Below are 15048 nucleotides of genomic sequence, written 5' to 3' on the forward strand. Positions count from 1 at the left end.
GCCCTGAAATTTACATGTATTTAAAGGGCGTCACCGTCATATGACCCACCCCCCCCCCTTCCAAGTAAGGGGTTCCCTCCTCACCAACATGCTGTCACATTGGTGAGGTTTCCAACAGCTGTTTTGATTTGATTTATTATTGTCACATGTATGAGCATACAGTGAAAAGTATTGTTTCTTGCGTGCTATACAGACAAAGCATACCGTTCATAGAGAAGGAAATGAGAGAGTGCAGAATGTTGTGTTACAGTCAGAGCTAGGGTGTAGAGAAAGATCAAATTAATGCAAGGTAGGTTCATTCATGAGTCTGACAGCAGCAGGGAAGAAGCTGTTCTTGAGTCGGTTGGCACGTGACCTCAGACTTTTGTATCGTTTTCCCCACGGAAGAAGGTAGAAGAGAGAATGTCCGGGGTCCGTGGGGTCCTTGATTCTGCTGGCTGCTTTGCTGAGGCAGCGGGAAGTGTAGTCAGAGTCAATGGATGGGAGGCTGGTTTGCGTGACAGATTGGCTACATTCACGACCTTTTGTAGTTTCTTGTGGTCTTAGGCAGAGCAGGAGCCATACCAAGCTGTGATACAACCAGAAAGAATGCTTTCTATGGTGCATCTGTAAAAGTTTGAGAGTCGTAGCTGACATGCCAAATTTCCTTAGTTTTCTGAGAAAGTAGAGGTGTTGGTGGACTTTCTTAACTATAGTATTGGCATGAGGGACCAGGATAGATTGTTTGTGATCTGGACACCTAAAAACTTGAAGCTCTTGACCCTTTCTACTTCATCCCCGTTGATGTAAACAGGGGCATGTTCTCCTTTATACTTCCTGAAGTTGATGACAATCTCTTTCGTTTTGTTGACATTGAGAGAGAGATTATTGTTGCCGCACCAGTTCACCAGATTCTCTATCTCATTCCCGTACTCTGTCTCGTCATTGTTTGAGATCCAACCCATTACCCATGGGTTTCTTTTTAACACAGATTGGGCGTCCATTAAAGATGGCTCCAAATCTTTGTGTAGCCGGTTTGAGCAGGATCCGCACCTAGAGAGTGACAGTGGAAACAATTCCCTCAGATTTTCTGTACAGCGAGTGCCAGAAAATCTGGTGAGAAAACTCAGCTGTGCAGCTGGAGAGCTACCCACCAGTTTTCTCACTGAAACCGACACTTTGACAAATTATTGGAAGATTCCACCCCTTAAGTGTATTCTTGTCAATCTGGATTTAGTTTCTTCCATTTTTCAGAACAAAAGTAGTCCAGCAATAACTTGTAAAACATTGTTTTCGGTTTCACATTTACAAAACAGCGCTGTGCCTAATGATGAACATTTTCCCATTAACCAAATGAATTTATATTGTTTTAATGGCTACAATGCAGGCAGCAGCTAAAATATGATTCATTATTACAAACCGTACTAAATACAAATGGTGTGTGATTATAAAGGAGATTGCTTCAGGAAAATGAATGACAAACAGAGGAAAATTGAATCCAAACTACAACCTGTTCATTTTATTTTTACACGTTTTGCCACTGATGACAACATTGAATGCTTGAATGAAGAAATCACTCAAGAGATCATCTGAATGTCATTATTTATGGAAAGGGCAACATGAGGCCTCACAGCCAAGACGGTGAAAAGCAAGAGTTAGCGTCAGGATGGCAAAACCTTGAAAGGGCAATCTGAACTAAATAAGCTGAAGAGCTAACAGGCTGAAGGTATTGATTTTTACCCATCTTAGTGTGAGTCTAAATGAAGTGTAATTGCAAGCCTCATCTTTACTAAATAAGGGCATGATGTATGTCCATAAAAATTAGAGAGACATGAAAGACGCTGCCAGAACAGCAAGAAACCTCTTAGGCATTCATTTAAACAGAAGTGAATGTTAATTGTTGTACAATATGGCAGGAGTTTCCAAGCATTTGTTTTCATGGGTTGATTGGAAACATACCATACAGACTGCAAATTAAGTGTAAATCAATGTCCTATAAATTTTCATATGCATCAACCTACTGATGTTGATCTTGGCATTAATTTCCACCAGTGAGGCAACTGTATTAACAATAGCTCTTCTCTCCTTCTGGAAATATAAACACGACAAGCCAGCAAGTAAGAAACGCAAGCAGAAATTGAATTTGATTTTGTGCCCTTGTACGTGCAAGCATGAGCACCACAGGTAGCTGATGGATCATAGTTTGGACTCTCCATTGTTACAGACCCAGGAGAGACTGAGTGACTGATTTCCCATGTAACTCAGTGGACAAGATTTCACTTTTTTAAAAGACTTTTATTGTAACAAACAATCTAAAATCAGCATACTTCAAATATGAATTAATAGGCTAAATGGTATATCAATCAAAAAAAACCCCCACATGATACACTTCTGACAGTTATGCAGCATTTCCGGGACAATCTCAAACTTAGACTTGCAGAGGTTCAGCACTCCCATGCCAGAGAGATACTGCCAGTGTCCTTTGACAAGCTTTCTGTTCTGTCCCTGTTTCACTGGATATGGTTATCAACAGCAAGGCATACCTTGAGCAATCCTCCTCTCCCTCAGGTTGTGACAGCCCTGACAACCCAGAATTCAAGAGATTCATGTACCTGACCCCTTTACATGCGTTAATTGGCTCTGGTAAACAGTTTCCTTTCTGGAGAGATTTACTTCTGCTCCCATCATTTCCTAAGGAACAGAGAAGACCTATTCCTAGGACAGTCTGGTTCCCTCCTGCTTGATTCTCAGCAGCTGTATTTTCCTGTAAGAGGTGCGAATGAACTGCAACTGCACACCTCAAAGGTTACTATTTCAGACTCTCTCCTTTCTGATTTCTCATCCCCATTTCAATCTGAAGCCACATGAACACTTCTCCAAATTGAGGTGTTTACCAGGAATTCAAATTGCACCTTTCCAGAATTCCATTTCACTTGGGATTTAAAGAGACAATTCAAAACAAAATCATCCCACAACATTCAGCATTCATGACACCACCTATGTGCAATAGATCTACATAACAGCCTACCTCTAATAGCTGTTTTCATACATTTTCTCAAAATAATAACATTCATAATCACTTTAAACTCTTTAAAGCCTAGAAAGTAGAATTTGTAACAGTATTAAATATGTGTTAAATGTGCTGAACAGATGGAAGTGTATCATTTTGCAATTTAGATAAAAAGCCTTTTAAAATATTGTCAGGTATCTGCTTGTCTGAACCTGCTGCATTTTCATTTGAATAACAGAGACAGCATAACCGTATCTGTTTATTGAACTTGTGGCACAGCTGGTTATGATGGACTACAAATGTAAACTGAACATGTAGAATGTATTGATCAATAACACTTCTATGTTGATTATGACATAGAAACCACAGATTTTTTTCCAATTTTTTTTTAAAGCAACATCATTGGGAACAGGTGAGATCTTCCCTACTGTTTAAGGTAAGCATGAACAGCATGTGGGCTTTGAGTGAGAGTAGAGCTGAATCATCTTTGATGTTTTTCACAGTCAGAGACCCTATAGGCACTCACTAATAAAGCTCAGACGTGAGCGGTGAACAATTGGAGTGGGTTCCTGTTGATATCCAGCATATATGGAACCAAGCCCGGTAAGAAATTAAAGGTCTTGGAATTCAATGTTGTTATGTACAATGGACATCTAACAGGTAGCAAGTGCACGCTGATTACATGCCAGAAAACTGGCCCCCACCATACTGATTGATTCCTGGGACGAAGGAGTTGTCAGGTGAGGGAAGATTGAACAAATTAGGCCTATAATCATTGTAACTGAAAAGAATGAGAGGTGGGCGAGAATTGTATGTTGCTCAGGTGGATGTGCACCCAACCCGGAAGTACGAGATATCAGGTGAGAAGACATTGAGCGCATATCCTGACGTCATCATGCACTCGAGCAATATTTTGGTTGGCGGGTGCATGTGAGAATCAGAAGCGCACTGGTTGAAAATCAAGCAGGCAATTCGGCTATTAAGTGGCCAGATCAATGCAACTTTACATAGGCCATCTATTTTTACAGTTGGTGGCAGACCGATTGGCCAGACAGCCTTTGTGTTTTAGTTTCAACCTCGATCCTGGGCAGGATGAAATGCCAGGGCTGAAATAAAATTTTAAAAATTGTTGGAGGACTGAGGCTTGCGTTTGAATGTGTTGCCTAGGTACCTTTTGCCTAGTTTTTCTCTTGCTCTTTACTTACACATGTCTGCAATTGCCTGATGTGGTGAACCATCGTTGGTTACCACTGGGGGTTGTTCTTATGTTACTGTTGGGTTAGGGTGTTGTCACTGTGGGGGTTGTATAATGTTGTTGGGTTAGGGTGTTTACCTGTGGTAAATGTTATTATGGCACATCCCGGTGGGGCCCCGCCTCCGGCAGGACCCCTCCAGTCTGAACTGGTGTACTCGTGTTAGTTAGTTCCATTGTTTGATAATAAAAGCCTTCAATAACTGAAGCCTTGTTCCACGTGCTTGATTGTCGCGCATCAATTTTATTATCAAACTGAAAACTCTCAGCAGTAAAAAGAGAGTATGGAACAGATTTTGAAACCAGATCATCTGGCGTTGGACCCACGTGCGGTCGGTGCCGCGAACACCTTCGACCACTGGTGGAAGTGTTTCGAAGACGACCTGGCTGCCTCTGTAGCTATTACTACAGACAGCGACAAACTCCAAGTCCTCCACGCAAGGGTAAGCGACACGATTTATCTTGCAATTCGTGCGGCCACCACTTACCCGAGGGCCGTCGAGCTCTTGAAGAAACGATACACGAAACCACCCAACGAGATACACGCTCGTTACCTCCTCGCTACACGACGTCGGCAGTCGGGCGAAACCATGGAGGACTACGCCAATAAGCTCCTGCAGCTTGCCAGGGGTTGCGATTGTAAAGACGTATCAGCCGAACAATACATGTACGACCTCGCCCGAGACGCGTTCGTAGCAGGGGTAGGGTCCTCGTACATCCGGCTTAAGTTACTGGAGAAAGGGAACCTCAACTTGACCCAAGCGATGGAGATGGCTGAGATGCTGGAAGCGGCGTTGAAAAGCTTGGCTCTGTACCCCGAGGACCACGTGGAGACAACGTGGCAAGAGCAAGCTCAAATCCTTCCTCGCCCCGCGGGCTCGCGCTCCCATATCGATCCGACGGCGGCGGCAGCTCCAGGCGGCCAGCGATGCTATTTTTGCGGTGGGGCCAAGCATCCACGGCAACAGTGTCCGGCAAAAACGGCAATCTGCAGCCAGTGCGGTAAAAAGGGCCACTATGGTAAAGTTTGCAGGTCGAAGTCCAAAAACGGCAGTGCAGCTTGTAACCCTCCAGAGCGGAGACAATCTCCTTCGGCGTCGCAGTACCAACGAGGTCCGACCACGTGCGAATCCAGGATGGCGCTATCGTGGCTGACGGAGGAGGAGGAAGACCACCAGGAGTCGCTACGTTTGGCGCCCTCGCCCACGTGCGATTCATGGGGGCGGCCATCATGGTCCACGACGACTAGGAGCGACCAGCAGGGGTCCTCAGCATCAACATCGGCGGCTTGCAGTGACGCCCAGGGGCCAACGGTGGCGTCGATCTCCCTGGACCAGACAAAGCACCACAGGCTTGAGAATTCCATGATGGATATCAAGGTAAATGGTCGTACTGTGAATTGTCTGTTTGACAGTGGGAGCACCGAGAGTTTCATACACCCTGACACTGCTAAAAGGTGTGGACTCCGGGTTCTACCTGCCAAGCAGACAATTTCCATGGCATCACGGTCCCGGTCTGTACCGATCCAAGGACGATGTATGGTAACTCTAGAGGTACAGGGCACAATTTACGAGCAATACAGGCTCCTTGTGTTACCTCACCTTTGTGCGCCAATTCTCCTCGGACTAAATTTTATGGTCCACATGAAGAGTGTGATCCTACAGTACGGTGGGCCACTCCCTTCACTGGCAGTAGGGAATCAGCCGCAGCCTCCAAATTGCCCAAAGCGCCCCGCATGCAATCTTTCCACTCTGAAAATCACTACACCATCCTTATTTAAGAATCTGGTACCAGGCTGCAAGCCCATCGCTACTAAGAGTAGGCATTACAGCGCTGAAGACCGGATCTTTATTAGATCTGAGGTTCAGCGGCTCCTCAAGGAAGGGATCATACAGGCCAGTGCTAGTCCGTGGAGAGCGCAGGTCGTGGTAGTCAAAAGCGGGAACAAACCTCGGATGGTCATCGACTACAGTCAGACCATTAACCGTTATACGCAGCTGGATGCGTATCCTCTCCCGCGCATTTCTGATATGGTCAATCAGATTGCGCAGTACCGAGTGTTCTCTACCATAGACCTTAAGTCCGCCTACCATCAACTCCCCATCCGCCCAGAGGACCGACAATATACGGCTTTTGAGGCGGATAGTCGTCTATACCATTTTCTCAGGGTTCCATTTGGTGTCACCAATGGGGTCTCGGTCTTCCAGCATGCTATGGACCGAATGGTGGACCAGAACGGGTTGCGGGCTACCTTCCCGTACCTGGATAACGTCACCATCTGCGGCCATGACCAGCAGGACCATGACACGAATCTCCAACACTTTCTGCGCACTGCATCTCGCCTGAATCTGACCTATAACAGGGAGAAGTGCGTATTCCGTACGCGCAGGTTAGCTATCCTTGGATACGTGGTGGAAAACGGGGTCATTGGCCCTGATCCAGACCGTATGCGCCCCCTTACTGAACTTCCCTTGCCCGCTAGCACGAAAGCACTGAGGAGATGCCTCGGGTTCTTTTCGTATTATGCGCAGTGGGTCCCCAACTACGCGGACAAAGCTCGTCCGCTCATCAAGTCCACGACCTTCCCACTCACGCCGGAGGCCCAATTGGCCTTCAAGGCTTTGAAAAGCGACATTTCGAAAGCCACGATGCACGCGGTGGATGAATCCATCCCTTTCCAGGTGGAGAGTGATGCATCTGATTTCGCCCTAGCCGCCACACTAAACCAGGCAGGCAGGCCCGTCGCGTTCTTTTCCCGCACCCTTCAAGGCCCCGAAATTCGGCACTCAGCGGTGGAGAAGGAGGCTCAGGCCATTGTGGAGGCAGTCAGACACTGGCGCCCTTACCTGGCGGGGAAGCGGTTCACTCTGATCACGGATCAACGATCCGTGGCGTTTATGTTCAGTAACACGCAGAGGGGCAAGATCAAGAACGATAAGATCTTGCGGTGGAGAATTGAGCTCTCCACCTATAATTACGATATTATGTATCGCCCAGGGAAGCTCAATGAGCCCTCGGATGCCCTCTCGCGCGGAACATGCGCCATCATGCAGGAGGACCGCTTGAAGGCCCTCCACAATGACCTGTGTCATCCTGGAGTCACCCGACTCTACCACTTCGTCAAAGCCCGCAACCTGCCCTACTCGGTGGAGGATGTCAGGTCAGTGACGAGAAGCTGTCGCATTTGCGCAGAATGCAAACCGCACTTTTATCGACCAGACCGGGCACAATTGGTCAAGGCCACTCGCCCTTTCGAGAGGCTGAGTGTGGATTTTAAGGGCCCCCTTCCCTCAACGGACCGGAACGTCTATTTCCTCAATATAATAGATGAGTACTCCCGGTTCCCGTTTGTTGTCCCCTGTGCGGACACGTCGACTGCCACCGTCATTAAGGCATTCAGTGAGCTTTTTACCCTGTTCGGGTACCCCTGCTACATTCATAGCGACAGGGGCTCGTCGTTCATGAGCAACGACTTGAGGCAATTCCTGCTCTCATTCGGGATTGCCTCTAGTAGAACCACGAGCTACAACCCTAGGGGCAACGGACAGGTGGAAAGGGAGAATGCTACAGTCTGGAAGGCTGTCCTACTGGCACTGAAATCCAGGGGCCTTCCAGTCTCCCGTTGGCAGGAGGTCCTTCCAAATGCGCTCCATTCTATCCGCTCCCTCCTGTGTACGGCAACCAATGCTACTCCCCACGAGAGGATGTTCTCATTCCCTCGGAAGTCGTCCTCGGGGATCTCATTACCAGCCTGGTTGACGTACCCAGGACCCGTCCTTCTGCGGCGACATGTGAGGGCTCGCAGGTCCGACCCCTTGGTCGAACCGGTCCAACTCCTCCACGCCAACCCTCAGTATGCCTATGTGGCATATCCTGACGGGCGAGAGGACACTGTCTCCATTCGAGACCTGGCGCCCGCAGGGGACGTAGCAACTCCTGTCGCTCCCATACCCCCTGTCACGAATCCCCTACTACTTATTTCTTCCCCAGACGTGGCGCGGTCAGCACCGGGACCAGTGCATAACAGTTATACTCCCATGTACAGCTTGCCTGAGACTCGGAGATCGGCGCCACCACAGAAGGTTCCAGGATCCCCTGCACCATCGCCTCACCAGGGCCAACCGGCCCGGGAGTCCTTGAGGGGACAGCCGGACGCTGTTTTGGAGAGAACGCCACCGCAAGCACCTGCTCCGGTTTCGCAACCGGTGTTGAGGAGATCACAGCGACGGTGCGGTCCTCCAGACCGTCTGGACTTGTGAATTTTGTACATATATGACCTGTTTTTTACACCCAGCCGGCCTTTGTTTTTAAAGGAGGGGTGAATGTGGTGAACCATCGTTGGTTACCACTGGGGGTTGTTCTTATGTTACTGTTGGGTTAGGGTGTTGTCACTGTGGGGGTTGTATAATGTTGTTGGGTTAGGGTGTTTACCTGTGGTAAATGTTATTATGGCACATCCCGGTGGGGCCCCGCCTCCGGAGGAGAGGTATAAGACCCTCTGCTCCGGCAGGACCCCTCCAGTCTGAACTGGTGTACTCATGTTAGTTAGTTCCATTGTTTGATAATAAAAGCCTTCAATAACTGAAGCCTTGTTCCACGTGCTTGATTGTCGCGCATCACCTGATTCAGCTTACTGCGGCTATCCCCTCAGGAAGCCCATGAGAAGCACCAGTCTGCGCGTTCCCTTTTCTTGTGTCTGCTTCCCCAGCAATGCTCAGCCTTTCACAGTGCATGGTTCGAACATATGAAAATATGAAGTAGGAGCAGAAGTGGGCCATTCAGCCCATCAACCCTGCCACACCATCCAATAAATAATGACACATCTGATTTTGTTAAATTCCATATTCTCCACCTACCCCCAATAACCTTAGTATCCTGTTAGGGCAGGGAATCAATCTACTTCTGCCTTCAAAATATTCAGTGATCCCACTTCCATCGCCGCCTGAGGCAAAGTGTTTCAAAGTCACACAAACCTCTGAGAGAATCTTTCCTCGTCCCTGTCCGTAAGGATGACCCCTAATTTTAAAACTGTGCCCCCGAGTTCTGGACTTATCTACAAGAGGAAACATCCTTTCAATGTCTGCCTGTTCAGGATCTTACATACTTTAATCAAATCACCCCTCACTCTTCTAAACTTGACAGGAAACAAGCCCACCCTTTCCAACATATCCTCATAAAACAACCTGCTTATTCCAGGTATCAATCTAGTAAACCTCCTCTGAACTGTTTCCAATGCATTTATATCCTTCCTTAAATAAGGAGACCAAAACTGCATACAGTATTCAAGATGCAGTCTCATCAATACCCTGTATAACTGATGTACAACCTCCTTACTTTTATGTTCAATTCCCTTCACAATAAAGGATAGCAATCCTTTAGCCTTCTTGATTACTTACTGCACCTGCAGAGTAACCGTTTTTGACTCATGCATGAGAACACCTAAATCAGTGCAGCATCTCGGCATTCTGAACTTGTTCTCCATTTAAGGAATACGCTTTTTTTTTACTTTTCTTGCCAAAGTGAACAACTTCACACTTTCCCACATTATACTCCATCTGCCAGTTTTTTGCTCACTCACTCAACCTATTAATCCATCCGCAAACTCTGTACATCTTCTTGACAACGCACTTTCTTACCTATCTTCATCTGTAAATTTAGCTACCATGCTTTTGCTCCCCTCATCTAAGTCATTGATGTAAATTGTAAAAAGTTGAGGCCCCAGCATAAACTCCTCCTGTGGGACTCTACTCGTCACATCCTGCCAATCAGAAAAAGACCCATTTATGCATACTATTTGTTTGCTATTAACCAGCCAATTTTCAATCCAGGCCAATCTGTTACCCCTTGCACCATTTTTTTTGCATTAACCTTTGATGTTGCAACTTATCAAATGCTTTCTGGAAATACAGTACATCTACAGGCTCCCCTCTGTCCACAGCACATGTTACTCCTTCAAAAAACTCGAGTAAATTGTTTAGACGGAATTCCCCCTTCATAAAACCATGCTGATTCTTTCCAATTATCTTCAGCTTGTCTGAGTAGCGAGCTATAACTTCTTTAGTGATTAATTTTAACACCTTCTCCATGACAGATATGAAGTTACCTGGTCTATAATTGCTGCTTTCTGCCTCCCTCCCTTCTTGAATACAAGGGTTATATTAGCTACTTTGCAGTCTGTTGGAACCTTTCCAGAATCTGACAGATTTTGGAAAATTGAAACCAATGCATCTACTACCTCATTAGCCACTTCCCTTTAGATCCTCGGATGAAGTCCATCAGGACTCAGAGACTTGTCAGTCTGCAACTCCATCAGTTTTCACTATACAGATTTCCTAGCTAAGGGAATGTTTCTCCTCATGAGGGAATTGAGAACTGGGGGACACAGATTAATAAGGAGTTTCTCATTTAGAAACATAGAAACCCTACAGTGCAGAAGGAGGCCATTCGGCCCATCGAGTCTGCACCGACCACAATCCCACCCAGGCCCTACCCCCACATATTTACCCGTTAATCCCTCTAACTACACATCTCAGGGACAATTTTTAACCTGGCCAATCAACCTAACCCGCACATCTTTGGACTGTTACATTTAAGACAGAGATGAGGAGGAACTTATTTTCTCAGAAGGTTGTTGGAATTCTGCAGTGGAGGCTGGGTCATTGGTGCCAAGTTCCGCGCACATGAGGACGGTCTCAACTGGGACCTTGGGTTCATGTCACACTATCTGTAACCCCCACAACTTGCCTGAGCTTGCAAAATCTCACTAACTGTCCTGGCTGGAGACAATACACATCTCTTTAAACTGTGCTTGGCCCTCTCTCCACTCACATTGTCTGTACCTTTAAGACTTGATTACCTGTAAAGACTCGCATTCCAACCATTATCTTGTAAACTGAGTTTGTGTCTGTATATGACCTGTTTGAGAACACAAGTCCTCACTCACCTGATGAAGGAGCCTGAGACTCCGAAAGCTAGTGCTGCCAAATAAACCGGTTGGACTTTAACCTGGTGTTGTGAGACTTCTTACTGCCATTGGTTATAGTCCAGGTTAAATTAGATAGATTTCAGTTTTCACTATACAGATTTCCTCTTTCCCTCCACCTTCTGATTCACAGGTATTACTGGAACATTTTGTGTATCCTCCATAGTGAATACAGAAGCTGAATATCTGTTTATTTCATCCGCAATTTCCTTATTATCTACTATTCACTCCCCATTATCACTCACTAAAGAATCAACATTCACTTAATTGGCCAGCCAGTGTGAAATCTTTTTCCAGGTGTGTCCCCAACAGGCAAAAGGTTCAGGCCGTGATCTTATCGAAGCATATAAGTTCTGAGGGAGTTTTATAAGGTAGATGTTAAGAGAATGTTTCTCCTCATGGGGGAATCGAGAACAGGGGGGACACAGTTTAATAAGGAGTTTCTCATTAAGACAGAGATGAGAAGGAACTTCTTTTCTCAGAACGTTGTTGGAATTCTGCAGCGGAGGCTGGGTCATTGGAATTAGTCCAGGTTAAATTAGATAGATTTTTGGTCAAGAAGGAAGTTAAGGATTATGGGTTTGCAGGTAGGAAAGTGTAGTTAAGGCCACAATCAAGTCAGCCATGATACAGGACCCAAATGGTCTAATGTTGCTTCTTTATCATTTGTTTTATGTTCTTCTGGTAAAGACAAAAACAGCATCCATGGTTGATGCCTGAAGCAAGTATTATGCATTTTGCAAATGCAAATAAGGGACCTCTCGTCTGTTTGCGGCTTTCTCTGCAATACTATTTTACCCTGAGACATTAACTGGCTGTATTTGGAAAAAACAGGTATATGCCCTATTCGTGAACAAAACTCCCACTCACCTGATGAAGGGGCAGCGCTCCGAAAGCTAGTGGCTTCTGCTATCAAGTAAACCTGTTGGACTTTAACCTGGTGTTGTGAGACCTCTTACTGTGTTTACCCCAGTCCAACGCCGACATCTCCACATCTTTATTGGGGCCACCATAGGCCTTCATTAAAAAGTAAGCCTGTGAAATATCCTCCAACAGCTCTCACCCACATTAGGCCTGTGGGCAGTACCCCAATTGTCCCCTTCTCTCTGACTGTAATGTCAACCCTCACCTCAACCCACCCCCATTCACAAGCTTGACCACCCCTTAGTCACTGCCAGCCCACGATCATTCTTCCTAATTCTAGCTGTTGTTACCCCTCCTCCCCCGCAGTGCCCTCTCACTGCTGATCCTCTTTAAAGATTACTCGAGGGCCACTCTTGGCATCTCAACTGCAGCCTGATCTTTGAGGCCTGTTCCTTGGTGAACTGCTTGGGCATGTCCATTAGGTGTCTCTGTTTGCCAGTTTGATGATCATAAGTTCTGAAGCTTAATATTCTATATGTCTCCAGCCTATCCAGTCAGACACATGGCTAGATTCCTTTCATCCTCTTTTGGAAATGAACAAATGCTCCCTCCCAAATTTTTCAGGAAAAAAAATTAAGGAGAAAATTAGGTTTAGGTAATAATATTGATGCAAAGTATGTTATTATCTTTTCATTGTTTGATACAATATAGGAGCAAGGGTCATGCACTATAGCACTGATGTCCAAAACATTAGCCACAATCCACAAGTGGCTAATTGGAAAACTTGATGTGTCTGTCTAATTGCTGTTTTAATTAGTAAATAAAAATGAGTATTAGATGCCATAATTGTGCCCTTGACCTGAATGCTCATTTGCATAGTGTATGCATGTGTACTTGAAACTTCTTGTACCTTTGTTGATAAAATGGCAAGATGAAAAGCAGTCTATACTGTTGTGAGCTATACATCCTTGGTCACTGGTTGTTGGTTCTCTGTTAAAATGGTGCATAATATGGGTAAAGGTGGTTCAGCACAATGAAAACACAAACAACATTGGACACTATTTTCCCATGGACTTTAGATCCCTACATGGTGACCAAATGGCAATCCTGCGCCTACGCTTACCAGCAGCGAGCCCAGCACACTTGAAATCTTCCTGGTGGCAGGAGCGTGCAGGGAGCTGGATTAAGATGGCTACATGCTATTTTCAGGATCTTCCCCCATTTCATCATGGAGGCTGGAAAATTCTGCCTATTGTGTGGAGCTGTCACCATAGTCAACTTGACCACTAGGAATAACCACTATGGAACAACAGAAGAAAAAAATCACAATGACTAATTAACAGTGCCTGGGCTTGTCATGGAAAATGAGCAATCTTAATGCTGATATACAAGTACATGTAAAAATGACAAACCTTAGCAATGGATGACAAAATTACAGTTGGTGCTAAAGATATTTATGTAATATTGAGTAACAAACAGAGGCAATAATAAATTATGAATCAGCCTTACAATATTAATCAAAAATAGAATTTATTGTTGTGATGTTATCATGTGATTGCTCAATATACTTTTATCAAATTCCTCTGCCCACTATTTTAATAAAAGTGTCATATTTTAAATTCAATTGCCCAGGAGAAAATAAATTGAAAATGAACATATTAAACACTCATGCGATGTTACCATCAGCAGTAGTTCTTTTACTTTGATTCCACCTCTAGATAATGGCCATGAATTTTGGCAATGGTCATGTGGTGAACCATCGTTGGTTCCCACTGGATAGTACTGAGCCAGGGCTGGCCAGCACTACAGGAATGTATATAGGTTACTGTGGGATTGTACTAATGTTGCTGTTGGGTTAGGGTGGGATTGATACACCTGTGTTTGTTACTGTTGTGGCACATCCCAGTCGGGCTCCGCCTCCTGGGAGAGGTATAAGACCCCCTGCTCGGACGGGACCCCTTCAGTCTGGGATAGTGTGTTAAAGTTCTGATAGTTCCATTGTTAGTTAATAAAAGCCTTCTTTTACCGAAGCTTCAAGCCTCGTGTCCAATTGATACGCATCAGGTCACACCTGGGTAATACATTATTCTTGTTAATTTTCGACGGCCGCTTCCACAATGGTTCCATGCATTGAAACTTTTTAGTTTCATGATAAATTGTATGGTCATATCATCATGAAGGATGGTTACATCCTGCCTATTTTGTGTGACACAGCTTGTAATGTCTTTAAATTATTACAGCCTGTTCATGTGCTATTAATAGAAAATCAAAGCTTCATTTCCTTGCAGATTTGCAGCTGACCTCATTTTATTTCCTGTACTTTAATCGAGATGTTTTTCTGCAAAATCTAAGAAATCCCACGGAAGTAAGAATTAGGAAAAATCTCCAACTAGAGCTTGTCACCTGAATTCTGATTGGTCTTACTTGGCCTCCAATAATCATGGATTTGAACAAACAAACTTGTGCCTCCAATTTTTTTAATAGTAAATTGCAAGTTCCCAGGGTGAGAGGTCACATTATAGCTGGTACAATGTGGGACATTTTAGTGATGTTGAAGATTTCAGATTGATCTGTCTATCCTGAAATGCTGCTGCAAATGATGAAGAAAATACCATCATCTTTATTTAATCACCACTCCCGAAAAATGGTTGTTTAATGGTTGTGGGTAGCAAGCAATGCTGATTACAAGGAGTAATGCCAAAATCTCTGTCCATTAGCTGATTTCACCAGTTAAATCACTAACAACTAGTAGACTTTTAATGCAGCTTGCATTATATAAATGATGGATCTTAAAGGGGAACGTCATGTTGCCAGCACTTTTGCATAATTATAATCTGTTGAAATATTTCTTGATGAAAGGTGGCAATGAAATCACACTTCTGTGATCTCACTTTAAATCTAGTCCAAAATAGCAGAAATGAGGCCTCCACTTTTCCACTAATAAGGAGGGTGCAAAGTTAA

The sequence above is a fragment of the Mustelus asterias genome, chromosome 17, assembly GCF_964213995.1.
Source record: "Mustelus asterias chromosome 17, sMusAst1.hap1.1, whole genome shotgun sequence".
Classification (NCBI taxonomy): Eukaryota; Metazoa; Chordata; class Chondrichthyes; order Carcharhiniformes; family Triakidae; genus Mustelus; species Mustelus asterias.